Below are 17,898 nucleotides of genomic sequence, written 5' to 3'. Positions count from 1 at the left end.
ACGAAACAGTGAGGTTGTCAATCTCACCGGCTTGCTGTAACAAAGGATTAACCGTATTGTGTGGAAGATGATTGTTTGCAGAGAAAATAGTAAAAACAAGTATTGCAGCAGATTTGTATTTCAGTATTAAAGAATGGACCGGGGTCCACAGTTCACTAGAGGTGTCTCTCCCATAAGATAAAAGCATGTTGGGTGAACAAATTACAGTCGGGCAATTGACAAATAGAGAGGGCATAACAATGCACATACATGACATGATAAGTATAGTGAGATTTAATTGGGCATTACGACAAAGTACATAGACCGCCATCCAACCGCATCTATGCCTAAAAAGTCCACCTTCGAGGTTATCATCCGAACCCCCTCCGGTATTAAGTTGCTAAACAACGGACAATTGCATTAAGTATGGTGCGTAATGTAATCAACAACTACATCCTCGGACATAGCGCCAATGTTTTATCCCTAGTGGCAACAGACACAACACAACCTTAGGGGTTTCGTCACTCCCCAGTGTCAATGCGGGCATGAACCCACTATCGAGCATAAATACTCCCTCTTGGAGTTAAAAGTAAAAACTTGGCCAGAGCCTCTACTAGAAACGGAGAGCATGCAAGATCATAAACAACACATGTGTAATAACTTGATAATTAACATGACATGGTATTCTCTATCCATCGGATCCCGACAAACACAACATATAGAATTACGAGATAGATGATCTTGATCATGTTAGGCAGCTCACAAGATCCAACAATGAAGCACAATGAGGAGAAGACAACCATCTAGCTACTGCTATGGACCCATAGTCCAGGGGTGAACTACTCACTCATCACTCCGGAGGCGACCATGGCGGTGTAGAGTCCTCCGGGAGATGAATCCCCTCTCCGGCAGGGTGCCGGAGGAGATCTCCAGAATCCCCGAGATGGGATCGGCGGCGACGGCGTCTCTGGAAGGTTTTCCGTATCGTGGTTTTTCCGCCTCAGGGTTTTCGCGACGGAGGCTTTAAGTAGGCGGAAGGGCAGAGTCGGGGGGCTAACGAGGGGCCCACGCTATAGGTCGGCGCGGCCAGGGCTTGGGCCGCGCCGCCCTATAGCCTGGCCACCTCGTGGCCCCACTTCGTGTGTTCTTCGGTCTTCGGAAGCTCGTGGAAAAATAGGACCACTGGGTCTTCGTTTCGTCCAATTCCGAGAATATTTCGTTACTAGGATTTCTGAAACCAAAAACAGCGAGAAAACGAGAACTGGCACTTCGGCATCTTGTTAATAGGTTAGTTCCGGAAAATGCACGAATATGACATAAAGTGTGCATAAAACATGTAGGTATCATCAATAATATGGCATAGAACATAAGAAATTATCGATACGTCGGAGACGTATCAAGCATCCCCAAGCTTAGTTACGCTCGTCCCGAGCAGGTAAAACGATAACAAAGATAATTTCTGAAGTGATATGCCATCATAACCTTGATCATACTATTTGTAAACATATGTAGTGGATGCAGCGATCAAAACAATGGTGATGACATGAGTAAACAAGTGAATCATATAGCAAAGACTTTTCATGAATAGTACTTCAAGACAAGTATTAATAAGTCTTGCATAAGAGTTAACTCATAAAGCAATAAATCAAAGTAAAGACATTGAAGCAACACAAAGGAAGATTAAGTTTCAGCGGTTGCTTTCAACTTGTAACATGTATATCTCATGGATAATTGTCAACATAGGGTAATATAACAAGTACAATATGCAAGTATGTAGGAATCAATGCACAGTTCACACAAGTGTTTGCTTCTTGATGTGGAGAGAAATAGGTGAACTGACTCAACATAAAAGTAAAGAGAATGGTCCTTCAAAGAGGAAAGCATCGATTGCTATATTTGTGCTAGAGCTTTTATTTTGAAAACATGAAACAATTTTGTCAACGGTAGTAATAAAGCATATGAGTTATGAAAGTTATATCTTACAAGTTGCAAGTCTCATGCATAGTATACTAATAGTGCCCGCACCTTGTCCTAATTAACTTGGACTACCGGATCTTTGCAATGCACATGTTTTGACCAAGTGTCACAATGGGGTATCTCCATGCCGCCTGTACAAAGGTCTAAGGAGAAAGCTCGCATTTTGGATTTCTCGCTTTTGATTATTCTCAACTTAGACATCCATACCGGGACAACATGGACAACGAGATAATGGACTCCTCTTTAATGCATAAGCATGTGGCAACAATTTTTATTCTCATATGAGATTGAGGATATATGTCCAAACTGAAACTTCCACCATGAATCATGGCTTTAGTTAGCGGCCCAAAGTTCTTCTCTAACAACATGCATGCTCCAACCATGAAGGTGGTAGATCTCTCTTGCTTCGAGACAAGACGGACATGCATAGCAACTCACATGATATCCAACAAAGAATAGTTGATGGCGTCCCCGAAACATGGTTATCGCTCAACAAGCAACTTAATAAGAGATAAAGTGCATAAGTACATATTCAATACCACAATAGTTTTTAAGCTATTTGTCCCATGAGCTATATATTGCAAAGGTGAATGATGGAATTTTAAAGGTAGCACTCAAGCAATTTACTTTGGAATGGCGGGTAAATACCATGTAGTAGGTAGGTATGGTGGACACAAATGGCATAGTGGTTGGCTCAAGGATTTGGGATGCATGAGAAGTATTCCCTCTCGATACAAGGTTTAGGCTAGCAAGGTTATTTGAAACAAACACAAGGATGAACGGTACAGCAAAACTCACATAAAAGACATATGGTAAACATTATAAGACTCCATACCGTCTTCCTTGTTGTTCAAAACTCAATACTAGATGTTATCTAGACTCTAGAGAAACCAAATATGCAAACCAAATTAGCAAGCTCTAAGTATTTCTTCATTAATGGGTGCAAAGTATATGATGCAAGAGCTTAAATATGAGCACAACAATTGCCAAGTATCAAATTATCCAAGACATTATAGCAATTTACTACATGTAGCATTTTCCAATTCCAACCATATAACAATTTAACGAAGATGAAACTTCGCCATGAATACTATGAGTAGAGCCTAAGGATATATTTGTCCATATGAAACAGCGGAGCGTGTCTCTCTCCCATAAAGTGAATGCTAGGATCCATTTTATTCAAACAAAACAAAAACAAAAACAAACCGACGCTTCAAGCAAAGTACATAAGATGTGGCCGAATAAAAATATAGTTTCAGGAGAGGAACCTGATAATGTTGTCGATGAAGAAGGGGATGCCTTGGGCATCCCCAAGCTTAGACGCTTGAGTCTTCTTATAATATGCAGGGGTGAACCACCGGGCATCCCCAAGCTTAGAGCTTTCACTCTCCTTGATCATATTGCATCATACTCCTCTCTTGACCCTTGAAAACTTCCTCCACACCAAACTCGAAACAACTCATTAGAGGGTTAGTGCATAATAAAAATTCACATGTTCAGAGGTGACACAATCATTCTTAACACTTCTGGACATTGCATAAAGCTACTGGACATTAATGGATCAAAGAAATTCATCCAACATAGCAAAAGAGGCAATGCGAAATAAAAGACAGAATCTGTCAAAACAGAACAGTCCGTAAAGATGGGTTTTATTAGGCCACCAGACTTGCTCAAACGAAAATGCTCAAATTGAATGAAAGTTGCGTACATATCTGAGGATCATGCTCGTAAATTGGCGTAATTTTCTGAGCTACCTACAGGGAGATAGACCCAGATTCGTGACAGCAAAGAAATCTGGAACTGCGCAGTAATCCAAATCTAGTACTTACTTTTCTATCAAAGACTTTACTTGGTACAACAAAACATAAAACTAAGATAAGAAGAGGTTGCTACAGTAGTAAACAACTTCCAAGACACAAATATAAAACAAAAATACTGGAGTAAAAACATGGGTTGTCTCCCATAAGCGCTTTTCTTTAACGCCTTTCAGCTAGGCGCAGAAAGTGTATCTCAAGTAACATCGAAGGGTGGTGCACCTACAGCGGGGTTTGGAGTTTTCTCAACCATGCATAGTATATTGGATACATAAGTTTCAGCGTCTCCCTTCTCATTAGTCTTGGGCTTGCTACTCTCATCGAACAAATTTTCAGGAACAAGCCAAGCATAGTTATGTTCTAGTGCATCATTCATAGCTAGGAGTTTACATGGTATTGGTGCTTTGATCTCCCCACCATCATCAATATTATTAGTAGATCTTATTCTATCCATGTCCATCTTTTCAAGGAGACCAACAAAATTAGTATGAGAACCAAGCATATTAAATTTAGCAAAGACCTTTCTACCTTCTCTTGCTAGACCACCAAATTCTCTAAGAAGGGTTTCTAAAACAAAATCTTTCTTTTCCCCTTCTTCCATATCACCAAGTGTAAGAACCATGTGTTGGATTATAGGATTTAGATTAACAAATTTGGTTTCCAACAGGCGAACTAAAGCAGCAGCAGCAATTTCATAAGTGGGAGCAAGGTCTACCAAGTGTCTATCTTCAAAATCTTCAATGGTACTAACATGGGTGAAAAATTCTTCTATATTGTTTCTCCCAATGATAGACCCTTGTCCTACCGGTATGTTCTTTGCGGTAAAATCAAAAGGAAACATGACGAAATAAGTAAAGTAAATGTAAGTAACTAATTTTTTTGTGTTTTTGATATAGCAAACAAGACAGTAAATAAAGTAAAGCTAGCAACTAATTTTTTTGTGTTTTGATATAAGTGCAGCAAACAAAGTAGTAAATAAAATAAAGCAAGACAAAAACAAAGTAAAGAGATTGAGAAGTGGAGACTCCCCTTGCAGCGTGTCTTGATCTCCCCGGCAACGGCGCCAGAAAAAGAGCTGCTGGCGCGTAGTTGACGTGGGAGTTAGAAATCTTTGTGGTGTAGCTTTTCTTCAGTTCCCCGGCAACGGCGCCAGAAAAAGAGCTTGATGGCGGCGGGATGTAGTGCGGCGCAACACCAGAGATTCCGGCGCCAACGTGGAACCTGCACAACACAACCAAAGTACTTTGCCCCAACGAAACAGTGAGGTTGTCAATCTCACCGGCTTGCTGTAACAAAGGATTAACCGTATTGTGTGGAAGATGATTGTTTGCAGAGAAAATAGTAAAAACAAGTATTGCAGCAGATTTGTATTTCAGTATTAAAGAATGGACCGGGGTCCACGAGTTCACTAGAGGTGTCTCTCCCATAAGATAAAAGCATGTTGGGTGAACAAATTACAGTCGGGCAATTGACAAATAGAGAGGGCATAACAATGCACATACATGACATGATAAGTATAGTGAGATTTAATTGGGCATTACGACAAAGTACATAGACCGCCATCCAACTGCATCTATGCCTAAAAAGTCCACCTTCGAGGTTATCATCCGAACCCCCTCCGGTATTAAGTTGCTAAACAACAGACAATTGCATTAAGTATGGTGCGTAATGTAATCAACAACTACATCCTCGGACATAGCGCCAATGTTTTATCCCTAGTGGCAACGAGCACAACACAACCTTAGGGGTTTCTATCACTCCCCAGGTGTCAATGCGGGCATGAACCCACTATCGAGCATAAATACTCCCTCTTGGAGTTAAAAGTAAAAACTTGGCCGAGCCTCTACTAGAAACGGAGAGCATGCAAGATCATAAACAACACATGTGTAATAACTTGATAATTAACATGACATGGTATTCTCTATCCATCGGATCCCGACAAACACAACATATAGAATTACGAGATAGATGATCTTGATCATGTTAGGCAGCTCACAAGATCCAACAATGAAGCACAATGAGGAGAAGACAACCATCTAGCTACTGCTATGGACCCATAGTCCAGGGGTGAACTACTCACTCATCACTCCGGAGGCGACCATGGCGGTGTAGAGTCCTCCGGGAGATGAATCCCCTCTCCGGCGAGGGTGCCGGAGGAGATCTCCGAGAATCCCCCGAGATGGGATCGGCGGTGACGGCGTCTCGGAAGGTTTTCCGTATCGTGGTTTTTCCGCCTCGGGGTTTTCGCGACGGAGGCTTTAAGTAGGCGGAAGGGCGAGTCGGGGGGCTAACGAGGGCCCACGCTATAGGTCGGCGCGGCCGGGGCTTGGGCCGCGCCGCCTATAGCCTGGCCACCTCGTGGCCCCACTTCGTGTGTTCTTCGGTCTTCGGAAGCTCCGTGGAAAAATAGGACCACGGGTCTTCGTTTCGTCCAATTCCGAGAATATTTCGTTACTAGGATTTCTGAAACCAAAAACAGCGAGAAAACGAGAGCCGGCACTTCGGCATCTTGTTAATAGGTTAGTTCCAGAAAATGCACGAATATGACATAAAGTGTGCATAAAACATGTAGGTATCATCAATAATATGGCATAGAACATAAGAAATTATCGATACGTCGGAGACGTATCAGCCATCTGGGACGAGGTCCTTGGGCTGGCTCAGTACTGCAGCTTCTCCGGCGGCTGTGGTCTGTTCTCCCTCCGACCATTTTGGTCGTGCTTGTGCAGGTGTGCTCCCGCGCTGGGGATGGTGGACTTCGTGTGCCGCCAATCTAGGGTCGTGGACGTCTAGATCTGGGTCTGGCCGAAACCTCCGCCAGCCAGCACGTGGTTCCTGCGGATGAGTCGAGTTGGGGCTAGCTCATTGTGCGACTTCGGTTGGAGGCGCGGCAGTGATCTCCGCCTTGTTCGCTCTACGTCCTCGCGACGGCGTCCGGATTTTCCTTCCAGGTTTGGACCTCGGCGAAAGTTGCGCATGGCTCTGTCCTGTGCCGGCGACGGCGTCACCTGCGGGTGTCGTTCCCTTGTTGAAGGTGTCCCGACGATGGCCCTCCTGTTCGAAATGATGGATTCCATCCCTCCGCCTCAAGCTGCTCCTCTTGGAGGCCACGCTTCGTATAAGCTTCTCTGGTAGTGCCTTGTGGAACACCGTGTGACCTCTCGTTGGTGTCGCAGCCCTCTCACAACGTCGGCCTGGCTCCGTTTACACAGTTTGCTGCGGTAGCTGATTTCCTTCCTAGCGCCTTGGGGGGCTTTGCTAGGTCGGCGCTCTTGCCGGTGTGCCTATCCCAACGCCGGGGGATGATGTTGTGTGTTTGGTCTGGACCTAGCCTGAGCTCCATGGGTGGTGGTTCTCGGGTATGGGTGAAAACTTTGCAGGTCCTTCTCTGCCGTCGACGATGACGCATTCTCGCGCCATTCACCTTCTTGGAGGCGTCGCCGCATGACCCTCCCTCATTTGGTTCCTCAAGCTCTGCGAGGTGGCCGGCCTGTCGCTGAGTTCCCCCTTGAGTTGCAGTCTTGGTGCGGTGGAGGTTTGTTGGCGTGGATACGGTCGCGATCGTTCCGGTGCAACAGAAGACAAGGCTCCCTCTTCCTGGATCATATGGTGGTTCGGCTTGCTTTTTTGTGTTGTCTTTGTTGCGGTTTGGGTTGTGCGCTTGGCGAGTGTGTTGTAATCTTGGTGTAACTCCTGGCCGGTTGATGGCTTCGTTAATTCAAAGCCGGGCTCACTTGGAGCCTTCCGTCTAAAAAGATAATGCATATACACTTAGTAGTTCAGTTTCAGCAAATTCAGAAAAAACAAAAAAAAAGGTTCAGTTGCAGCTACTGATTCAGAAAGATTGGCGCTTGTATAATTTCTGACGACAGATTGGCGCTTGTAGAATTTTTTACGACCCCTCCCAAACCTCAAATTAAACCCCCTGGGCCTGTAGCCCGAGATCATTGCCGGCTGCGAGGTGTGGCCGCGGATCAGGACCTCATGCTCTCGCTGGCAATTGAGAAGGAAGAAGATAAGGATCCGTGGGGAGTTTCCCTTTAAAAAATCTGTGGGGAGAGAGAGGGGCAAGAGGAAGAGGATCATGATGTGACAAGCGTGCACGTACGTATTAGAATTCTCTAAGTTGCGTTGCACAAGTGTAAAGATTGCATTCTATTGCTAACAATTTAAACGAAGACGAAACCGGAAAGTGTTGTGTACATCAGGTTAATTTGTTTTTTTGCGAACAAGAAACAAAAGAAGATCGAGCAAATTCTCAAAAGGACCCACAAAGCAAAGCTACATAGGTCTAGAGTTTATTCGGAAAAATAAAGGAAAAACACCGCAAACTAATAAAAGCTCTGCTCAGCTATAGCAATGATGCATTGATGCATCACTTGGCTTAAAAAACAGGTTTATACCGAGCCAGCCACATCGTACGGCCGGCCGGTCAGGCGGCTCTCGACGATGAACCGGCCGGCGGGCAACCACCGTGTGGGCTATGTGTACTGCAGGACGACCCTGGCCCTCCGCCTCCGGACAGCCGCCGCATATGACAATTCCGGGGCGGCTGGACGACGGGCTTTCCGTCGCCTGCCACCAGCCGCGCCGACCTCGCCGCGACGAGGAGCGCCATGATCACCATCAGGATCACTGCTGGTGCAACACAATTCGGCCGCATAATGCGCGTAGGTAGCTGAGCGATCGCCGCCGCACGCAATGCGCGTTATCGCAAGGGAATTTATAGCTAGGTAGAAATGGTACTACTATTGCCATGGAGAATTTCATGATCGGCCGGCGACGGCCGACGACGCTGAGCGCACCCTCCACATAAATGGGAAGAGAAGATATCGACCCGCTGCCTCGTTTGTTTGAACGCTGATACGTGTGGGGCTGGGAGAGTTCTGCTCCTAAGGGCCTACGCGGAGGCTGCTTGGACCGTGCAGCCTTCGCGCTGAATCACACCATCTGATGGCCGTTCGGGCATACACGAAGCCCGACCATGAGACCGTACAACGGAATACGGCGGTATGACGTGTGCGAGTATATACATACATCGTAGCTAGACGGTTGCAGAAGGTAGCTACGAAAGATATACACACATGTTTTTAGCTTTTCTTTGACTTGAAAGTCAATCATCGGATGCATGTGTGTGTGCAACGGTAGTAGTTTCCAGTGTTTTATTCCCCCACAAATAGAAATTGTAGTGTTTTATTCTACATATGCTCTCCAATTTGTAGTCAAATATGCAACACATATATGACAGCATGCATTCAGATTGGACATTTTCTCCAGTCTCTTTTTGAAAACATGTACTATATATGTAATATATATGTAAGGTCTCTCTACGACTCCGATCAGTTAGTTCGTTCTCAGTAGAATGGCGTCATTAGAAGATAATCTAATGGTTTGGTAGCATTTTTTCTAGTTGCAACCTCACATCAACTGAAAAAAAACTGCCGCAACCCCATTTGCAACTGAAAAAAATCTCATTTGAAACCCAACATGCAACTCAACTGCGGAATTACGATGCAAATCTGACAGCACGAGCTTCATTTTTAGCACTTCAACCGATATATGTATGTGCAATTCATGACGCCACGACGTCCGGTGTGTTATACATTTCTATCTACCTACTACCTACGTAAATAGGGTAGAGCTCGTGACTTACCGGCCGACGGTTAGGGTACAATGAGAAAATAGGAAAAAATATATAGCAGGGCCTATTCGACATAGTTGCTGAGACAGACAGTCCGTAACTTAGAGACCGGAGTTGCTACAATTTCTTTTTCGAAACAGGGATAAACACTCCAGGCACACAACCTACTTTATTAGGATGTTTGAATAGAAACCGTGGCAACAAATCCGAGCAAAGCCTATGGCACCTTGAATTTTGTTGACAACTAGTGTGCCATCAAGTAGCCTGGTTAATGGTTATAGATATGTCGAGCAACCATGTGCAGCTGGTTGCATGCATGCCATAGTCTCTCGCTGATCCAACGGCAGAAGTAAAAAACCCATAGTAGAATCTTTCATGTAGCCAAAAGGATAAGCTGTTAAAAACTTGCACGTTTCATCAAGAACATTTTAGGTTACCTAGGCCAAAAAAATTGAAAAAAGTACAATAGGATTCTTTTAATTATTTACTTAGAAATATCATAGATATATCTCTTTGGCCGACTCTGGTAAGAGAATGATGAATATCGTATCTTTGTCAAGATATCACGTCCCACCACTCAATGAACGATTGTCTCACATGTGGATTTTAATCGTTAAAACTTTTTGTTAAGTGGTAGTATAAATTGTTACATATAATACCACAAACATAAACCCTTTATAACATGTTTCCGTTATCGTTTTTAGATGGCGCAGAGTGGTAGAAGAAGGTTGCTTTCATAACCACTCTAAATGTCAGTAGGAGCCATTTGTCGTTTTCTCCTTCGCTAGACGCCTACCTTCGCATCTTCGGATGGAGGTCGGTGGGTGAGATAAGCATGTTGGTGGGATGCATGCATAAGGTCGACAACAACGTGCCAATTGTTCGACAACAACTGGTCAAAATAATGGATGTCAGGGAACTAATATTGAAAAAAGCTAAACTTTATTTTTATGTGAATCATGAACATACTCAACCTTTGCTTCAAAGCCGTGTGCATCTTTTCGATGCAGAGGTTGGGCTGTGCTCCCATTTCGAAAAAAAACTCAACCTTTGCTTCTGCCTGATGAAACCTAGACCTCATGCAAGTAGTATAATTTAATGACTCATATATTGTCAACGCATAACGCCGTACATGTACTGTTGGTAACTTCCGCGGTTGACCAAAAAAAAGAAAAAAAAAATCAAATGAGATCGATTTGGATCGTTCGATGCGCTTGATGAGGTTTCCAGTTTTCTGAGAGTGCAGCCCTTCCCCATTTTATTTCCTTTTTATATCATATTAATTTGGACAGGCGCCGCCCCTTTTACTCCTTTTTTGGAACTTAGAATGCTATGTAAGTTTTAATCATCCGCATTTTTTTCTTATTGAAACTTTTAATTCTAAGCTTTCAAAATTGTCAGACTTGTAGAAATTTAAAACTTATATAGTTTTAAACATTGAAATTAAGCTTTCATAAGACAGTGAGAGATGAGAAGGATGAGAGAGATAGCTCCATGGGTGGGCCCGTGCCATCTTGTCCTTATCTCGTTTTGGCCTCATTTTCAGGCAGCTTGCAGCGCGCGTGATCAAACGCGGTGAGGCGGCGACTATGTGTGCCGAAACGATCGCTCGGCATAAAGCTTTACGGACAAAAAAAAAAGTCGTACTACTCTAGCTAGTTCAATCTAATCCAAAGGGGAGTACCAAAGCTAGTATATATTTGTATCGGCGGCTACGGTATTTATTTAAGCCAAATATAAGCATAAACTGCAAACTAACAAGCCACCAGGAGAGATGATCTAAGCATTGGCCGCATACATTCGGTCACTGGCTGTCTGTGTGTGTCTCAGCCGGCCGGTGGGCAACCGCCGTGCGGGCTGTGCGTATTGCAGGAGGACCCTGGCCCTCCCGCCAGCCGCCGCCGATACAAATGCCGGACAAGCTGGACGACGAGGCCGCCGGCGATGTCCTCTCGAGGTCCGGTGGTATACCCGTGGCCGTGCAGCAGCCGCCCCGAGCTCGGCGTTGTGAGGATCAACGCCGTTACCACCACCACCAGTATCACCGGCGCAACACAGCTAGATCGCATCATCGGTCGAACGCCCGTTGCCGCGCCGATCACCGTTCCAGATCAAGGAGCTGAGAAATAGGGGGCAATGTAGAGATAGAGCGAGTGATAGATCGAGTCTGATGAACCGATGGTAGGGGGGTATAAAAAGGAAACGATCTATCGGCCGGCCGACGGCGGCAGCTTCGTTTTGTTTGAATGCCAGCCTTAGCGCGCTCGCATGTATACGTATTCTGAGTGTATCGTACGTACGTGTGTGGCTGGGAGTGCACGCGGAGAACCCTCCGTGTAAGGGCCGACGTGGAAGTGGATGGAGCCGTGCGCCTCTCGCGCTGGATCAGTCCGTACGTCCACCAAGTCCAACTGTTTGGAGGGAATACGCGGTATGTACTCTGATATACATACAGAGATGAATAAGCATAGTTGCTGGACATACATGCACAGAGCCTCCAGGACTCCAGGGAATCAGCACAGAGGACCCAGCTGGGCTGATACACACATGTTATTGGGTTTCATCCTCTTTGCCCGGTGATGCCTCATGGTCTGCCCTGCCTGGGGAATTTTACTTTTTGCCGTTCTTTACTTTGCCACTGGACAATTTGCTCTCATTTACTTTCACCTCTATTTTTTGATACTATTGAGTCTGGATTTCAGGTGCGGTCTTGGTGGTGGTTGTACTGTTGTTATTAGGACTGGAGCACCGTAGCCGGGACTTTTTTTTTCTTAGTTTTTGTTTTGGCTGTGTGTATCCGTAGTTCCATACTACCATTAGGGTACTGCGTTGTTGCAGAGGCTGGCTGTAATTGGTATCTATTGATATTAATATTTTCCTTTTATTATTTTTTGTCACTCTTTATTTTGCCTCTTTATTATTTACCCGTTTGATTTATTTTCATTTTATTTGAGGATCTAGGACAAAACTCCATGACACAAGTACCCCCCCTGCTGCAAGCGTGAATAGAATCAGATTGGTATCTCTTTTCTGTCATGTTTTGAACGGGGCAGGATCAACTGCCTCCTGGCTTCGAAGCTCTCCTGCATCTTGACAAGCGCCGCCGCAGTCCCCAGAACCTCCGCTGCTAGGCTGCACCTGTCCGGTAACCGGGTGCCTCAGCTGTTGGCTGATTTCCCCGACGTGGTACAAGCACACCATCGCATCTCCCGGCTCTTCCTTTAGCTATGTCACATGCAAGCTCCAGATGGGCTGCAGCCCAGCGAATCGAAAATGGAAGGAGCAGGGAGGAGGGCCGAATTGAAACAAGAGGAGGGAGCGGCGACCAGCCAGCTCATCGCCGACATCGGATCCCCCTAAATCCTAACCCTAGCTCCCAGCACATATGGTGCAGCGGGATAAGGGGTTCGTACCTAGAATCGCACGGTAGTGGTTGCCATGCTCCTAGGTGACGAGGTTGTACCCTCGGCAATGTCCAATGTTATGGACTTAGGTTTTGGGAAAGACGGCGCCCGAAGATTCCGGGAGCGAGATGGCACACAACGCACCTATGTTCACGTCCCCTCGATGGAGGATCGCTACGTCCGGGTAGGAATCCAGTATATGAACATATGTGTACAGAAAGCCGTAGGCGGATTGTATCTAGTCTAGTCTAATCTCTATGGTGCAATATCTATGCGTGTTGTGTTATGTCTAAGGGGTGCCCCTGCATGGCTTTATATATACAACCAGGTAGGTTTTACAAGAGTCCCAGTCTATTACATATTGAAGTTTCTTTCTATCAGGTTTCCTTAGTCGATACTATATGCGGGTCCAGCTTGTCGAGTCTTTGTGGTAGTCCACCTCCACTAGGAAGGGTAATGCCTAGGCCACTAGGACTCCTGCAGCCAACCTCCCTTTCTTACTTTGCTCCGGCCGCCGCGGGGAGCCGTCTTGAGGGCGTCGGCCGCTGCTAGCTTTCCTCTGCTCCGGTGGCCTTGTGGCCTTGAAAGTGTGGCGGACCACGGCCTCTCGCAAGCGTTAGGTTTCCGTTTTTATTCATTTAAGTATTAGTAAATTCCTTTTTCAGGGCGGTAAAGCCATGAATACATCCCAAGTTAGAATAAGGTTATTCCCACCCTATCCTCATTCCGGCGGTGTGCCAAGCGCCGGAGCAGGGCGTGTGGATTTGTCTTTCCCAGCAGATCTCCTGTGGTAGGGTCGGTGTTTGTATCAGTTGGTGTGGTTGCAAGTCTAGCCCTTATAATCCATGGTTTTCAGATCTGCCGATGGTTGTTTCTCTCGTGCGCTTGTCCTTTGGAGCCTTAGCATGGAATTTCAGTCTATCTATTACAACAAGATATACTACGACAGGTTTTGCCATCTTTAGTGAGGGGAGGGGGGTGGAGGCATACCTTCGGCTTGCTCTAGTGCTTATAGTCTTCACGAGGTGGTTTGTCCTATTTCCATATTTATTACTAGTTTGGTGGACTCTTTGCAGATAAGAAAGTTATATTCTTGTCTTCGGCCTCACATTCAACCGGATCGATCCAGTTATGTAGTTCATTGAAATTGTGTTATTATACACCCTACTACATTGAGGCATAAGTTTTGTCTAGCCTCCTTAATTAAGAATAAAAGATTTGCCATAATAATTAGCCAGAAATCAGGTAAAACCGTCACAACCACCAGCGCTGACATCATGGAACAAGTCAAGCTAGAGGGGGCACACACCAACCTGGCTACCAACAAAAGCTACAGATGCCTTCAAAAAAGTGACACCCCCATTGTTTCCCACCGGAATCGTTCTCATCATTCCTCCACGAGCCACTGACTCCAACATTAGCGGAGAACGACCACCTACGAAGCTCTCACCGTATCGGCCATGTGAAGCCGAGCATGCATTCAGAATGTTGCTGGAGATTTTCTCTGGTTTATTTGAAAATTTTGACTTGTATGTATGTGTGGCCAATTCATGACAAGCTCATGTGGTATACTTTTGTTCCTATGTACTCTCTCCTTTCAATAATATAGTGCATATAATTTTTTAAGAAGTCAAACTTTATGAACTTTGAATAAATGTTTTGAGAAAATTGTATACCATACAAAAATATACATCATGATGAAACTAATGCTATTGATTTATTCTAGAAAATGATATATTTTCTACACAATTGGTCAAACTTTACAGCGCTTCACTTTTGAAAAAACTTATGTGCACTACATTTTAGCAAGGAGGGAGTTCGTAAATAAGGTAGAATTATTGATATGCCTCTGTTGCGGCAGGGCCGATCTAATCCACGAGATACAATAAAAGAATCACCTCTGTGTGGCGGCAGGGCCTGCCAGGCACCCCGTCTCTGCATAACTCATAGTTCAAGCACTCTTAATCAATAATATGTATTATGTTTCTTAAATAACTAGATGGTACCCTGCGCGTTGCGGCGGGATTTTTTACTTTTTCTGCGTAGCCTTAGTGGAGAAGCGTGCATGGAAAGAAAAGAAAATAAATATGGCTATTTCGATTCCAATACAGACTCTCAAAGACTTCTAACAATTGACATTGGCTTGTAATGCATCGAAATAATTGGAGTACCATTTGCTTACCGTGACTTCAGAAATATCATTAGTTCACATGTATTCGAATGGTCAAATTCGCCTGAAGTGAAGCCTTAAACAGTTGAAAAATGAGAAATATGGACATAAGAGTAAACACTCCTACAAGTTAGTCATCGAGTCACAAAGCAACACTGAGCAGCCAACTGATATGTATGTTCTAAACATTAGAAGTCATCGAATAATTATTTAGCTCTTAAAATTATGAATGAAGTATTTATTATGGCAGAAAAATAAAAATATTTCTAAAAATCTTATAGTTATCCAATCCTCCATGTGGCATGACAATCTATTATTTGTCGTTCTGATATAGGAAATTAGACAGAGAAACTTGGCAACTTTCCAGAATACAAACCTGTAAACATGCATCATGGTGGCAAATAATGCGCACAATCACTCATCTATGAACATAATCAAAGGGTTACTCTTACAGAAGGCATGACAGAAAATAATAATAAACAATCATGTATGATAACCTTATGGTCAGGCTGTAGGTGGGCCTGTCCGTGGGAAACCACTTCTTGGCCACCTCTGTCCGCCAGCCCAAAGCGGGAGGCCACTTGCTGCACTTTTATTTTTCTAATAGGAAGTGGCGTCCAGTCGGCCCACTTTAGCCCGCCAAGCGCATGGGCCGTTGGTCGTTGGCGTGGATTCCGCTCCAAAAAGAAAAGCGATCGCTGGGGGGATCAAGAGAACGAGGCTTGTAGCTGCTTATTCCTTCAGACTTTACCCACTAGCTTTTTATTCCTTCAGACGTGTACTTGCTATAAATTATACATGTATAAGTAGCGTCCAGAAATTCAGAGTATTTCAAAACAATACAAATGGAAATACAAATGGAAATGACAGGAAAATGTCCCATTAAATTCAGAGTATCTCAAAACAACACAAACAGAAATGACAGGAGAATGCCTCTCAAACACATGAGCATCTCTTTTAAAATGAGTACACAATATTATCAGGTCATGGAAAATTTACTGAAAGAAGTAAGCTTCACAATGCCCTGTTAAACATCCGGATGAATTAGAAGTAGTGAAGTTCGACAGATTCAGAACGCACACACCCAGTGACAAGATGCTGAACCAGGCAACCCTAGAATTCGTTTTCTCGCTCACTTCCCGCATCTCCGCCTCCCTGCATAAACAGATCATAAATTATGCAATGAATTGACCATTCCAACTACAGTACATAAGATACTTGGACTGGACAAGCTATAAGATACTTGGACTGCAATAAATTATGCAATCAAGTTACAGGATGTCATGACCAAGCTATAAGATACTTGGACTGGACAATACAATCAAGTTACAGGTAATGTCTAGAAATTCAGAGTATTTCAAAACAATAGAATCTAGAGTATATTTTTAGGTTCTCTTACAGTACACACCAGACTAGCTACAGCATGTCAAAAACAAACGCCATGAAGGAGATATAATTTCAGAGTACCAACCTCAGGTACATATCAGTTAACATCTGGCACATCAGGTACCAGAGACAAGATGATCCACCACTCTTTGTTCTTCACAGCGGTTTTCCTGTCCAGCATTTGTAGGTTCTGCAGCAATACAAGTCAAAATAGGCCACACGATACAAATGTATGAAATAGAGTAGATGCTGGAAAAAGGTACTTACTGCGAGATCTAATCCAATCACCATAACACATCAATGCCTCAACAGTTTCAGGTGCTAGGCTACTTCTGTGATCTGTAATTACTCTCCCACATTATTACAGCAGTGCTTATAGCATGACTAATACTGCTGAATCCCTTCAAAAGATACGACTGTGATTGAACAAGCAAAGTCCTGTAAAACTGCAACTAAATAAATAAAGGCGGCATCTCCTGGAAGGAGAACAAGGAAACGTTGTGTACTTGGCCTCACCTCTGCAGATTAGCATCTGCTGGAAGAACTGCAACTAAATAAATAAAGGCGGCATCTCCTGGAAGGAATTTGAAGTTGTCTTAGCACAGCCTTTTCGCAGCTACGGAACTTCGAAATAAGGAAAGCTATCAATGCGTGGGAAATTTATGGAAGGATCCAGAATAAAGGGACGCGTGTTACTGTCGTCGCTGAGACTTCACATATTCTATTTGTTACTAATGAGCCATAGAAAGCTCAGGTGCAATCCTGTGTAGATGCGCATAGGTCTCCAAGGTTTATCTCAATTCTCACATCACACGATGAAGAACCAAGTGCACAACAGTCAGAAAATAATTCAGCTACAAAGTACTAACAATTAGAACCAAGTGCAATCCTGTCTATTGATTTGCTGATATCGACAGGAATAGCTGGAACAGGAAGTCTCATTTTACAAAATTATGGGATGCAGCATATCTACAGAATGGTTTGTCCAAGGATCCCCAATCAATTCAGTTTAGGACCCAATCCGTTTGATCATCTAACCGTGCAGCGTTAAAGTCGATGGAAACATGCCAACGAGAAAATTACAGCACAGATGGGTGGAAGAGTATACCTTCTTGCGGATCTTCTTCGGCAGCTTCCCATGAATTTCGCTGGAAATCTTTGGCTCCCCACCGACCTGCAGTTGAGGATCCCCAAGAACATCGCCGGCCGCCGGGACCTCCTCTCCGATCTGCTGCTGAAGGGACGGCGTGAGCTTGGCCATGGTGGGAGAAGTGGAGCGGAGGGAGGGAGGGGCTGCTGATTGAGCGGAGGGAGGGATCGGAGGGAGCGGCGGCGGACTTTCACCGGCCATGGTGCGGCGCCCGTCCAACGAAGCGGAGCCAGGGAGAAGTATCCAGGATGACGACCTAATCCATCGAGGCGGCGCAACGGCGGTAGCGAACGCGTAGCGGAAGCCCACCAAGCTTTTTCTCTTCACCGTGGGTGTTCGTTAAGAGGCTTTAATTGGGCTGGGCTGGCGGCACCGTG

The 17,898-nt window shown here is 44.6% G+C and overlaps 1 long non-coding RNA gene across 1 annotated transcript; it reads right to left on the bottom strand.

Moving 5' to 3' along the window:
- Positions 1 to 15,837: 15,837 nt before the first annotated feature.
- Positions 15,838 to 16,730, bottom strand: LOC124674982. The gene is made up of 3 exons (XR_006993143.1): positions 16,639 to 16,730; positions 16,457 to 16,561; positions 15,838 to 16,140 (listed from the first exon to the last, which is right to left on the bottom strand). It is a non-coding gene; the product is annotated as an uncharacterized LOC124674982 (long non-coding RNA).
- Positions 16,731 to 17,898: the final 1,168 nt, after the last annotated feature.

Source organism: Lolium rigidum, chromosome 1 (genome assembly GCF_022539505.1).
Source record: "Lolium rigidum isolate FL_2022 chromosome 1, APGP_CSIRO_Lrig_0.1, whole genome shotgun sequence".
Lineage (NCBI taxonomy): Eukaryota > Viridiplantae > Streptophyta > Magnoliopsida > Poales > Poaceae > Lolium > Lolium rigidum.
This window is presented reverse-complemented; position numbering and strand designations above follow the sequence as displayed.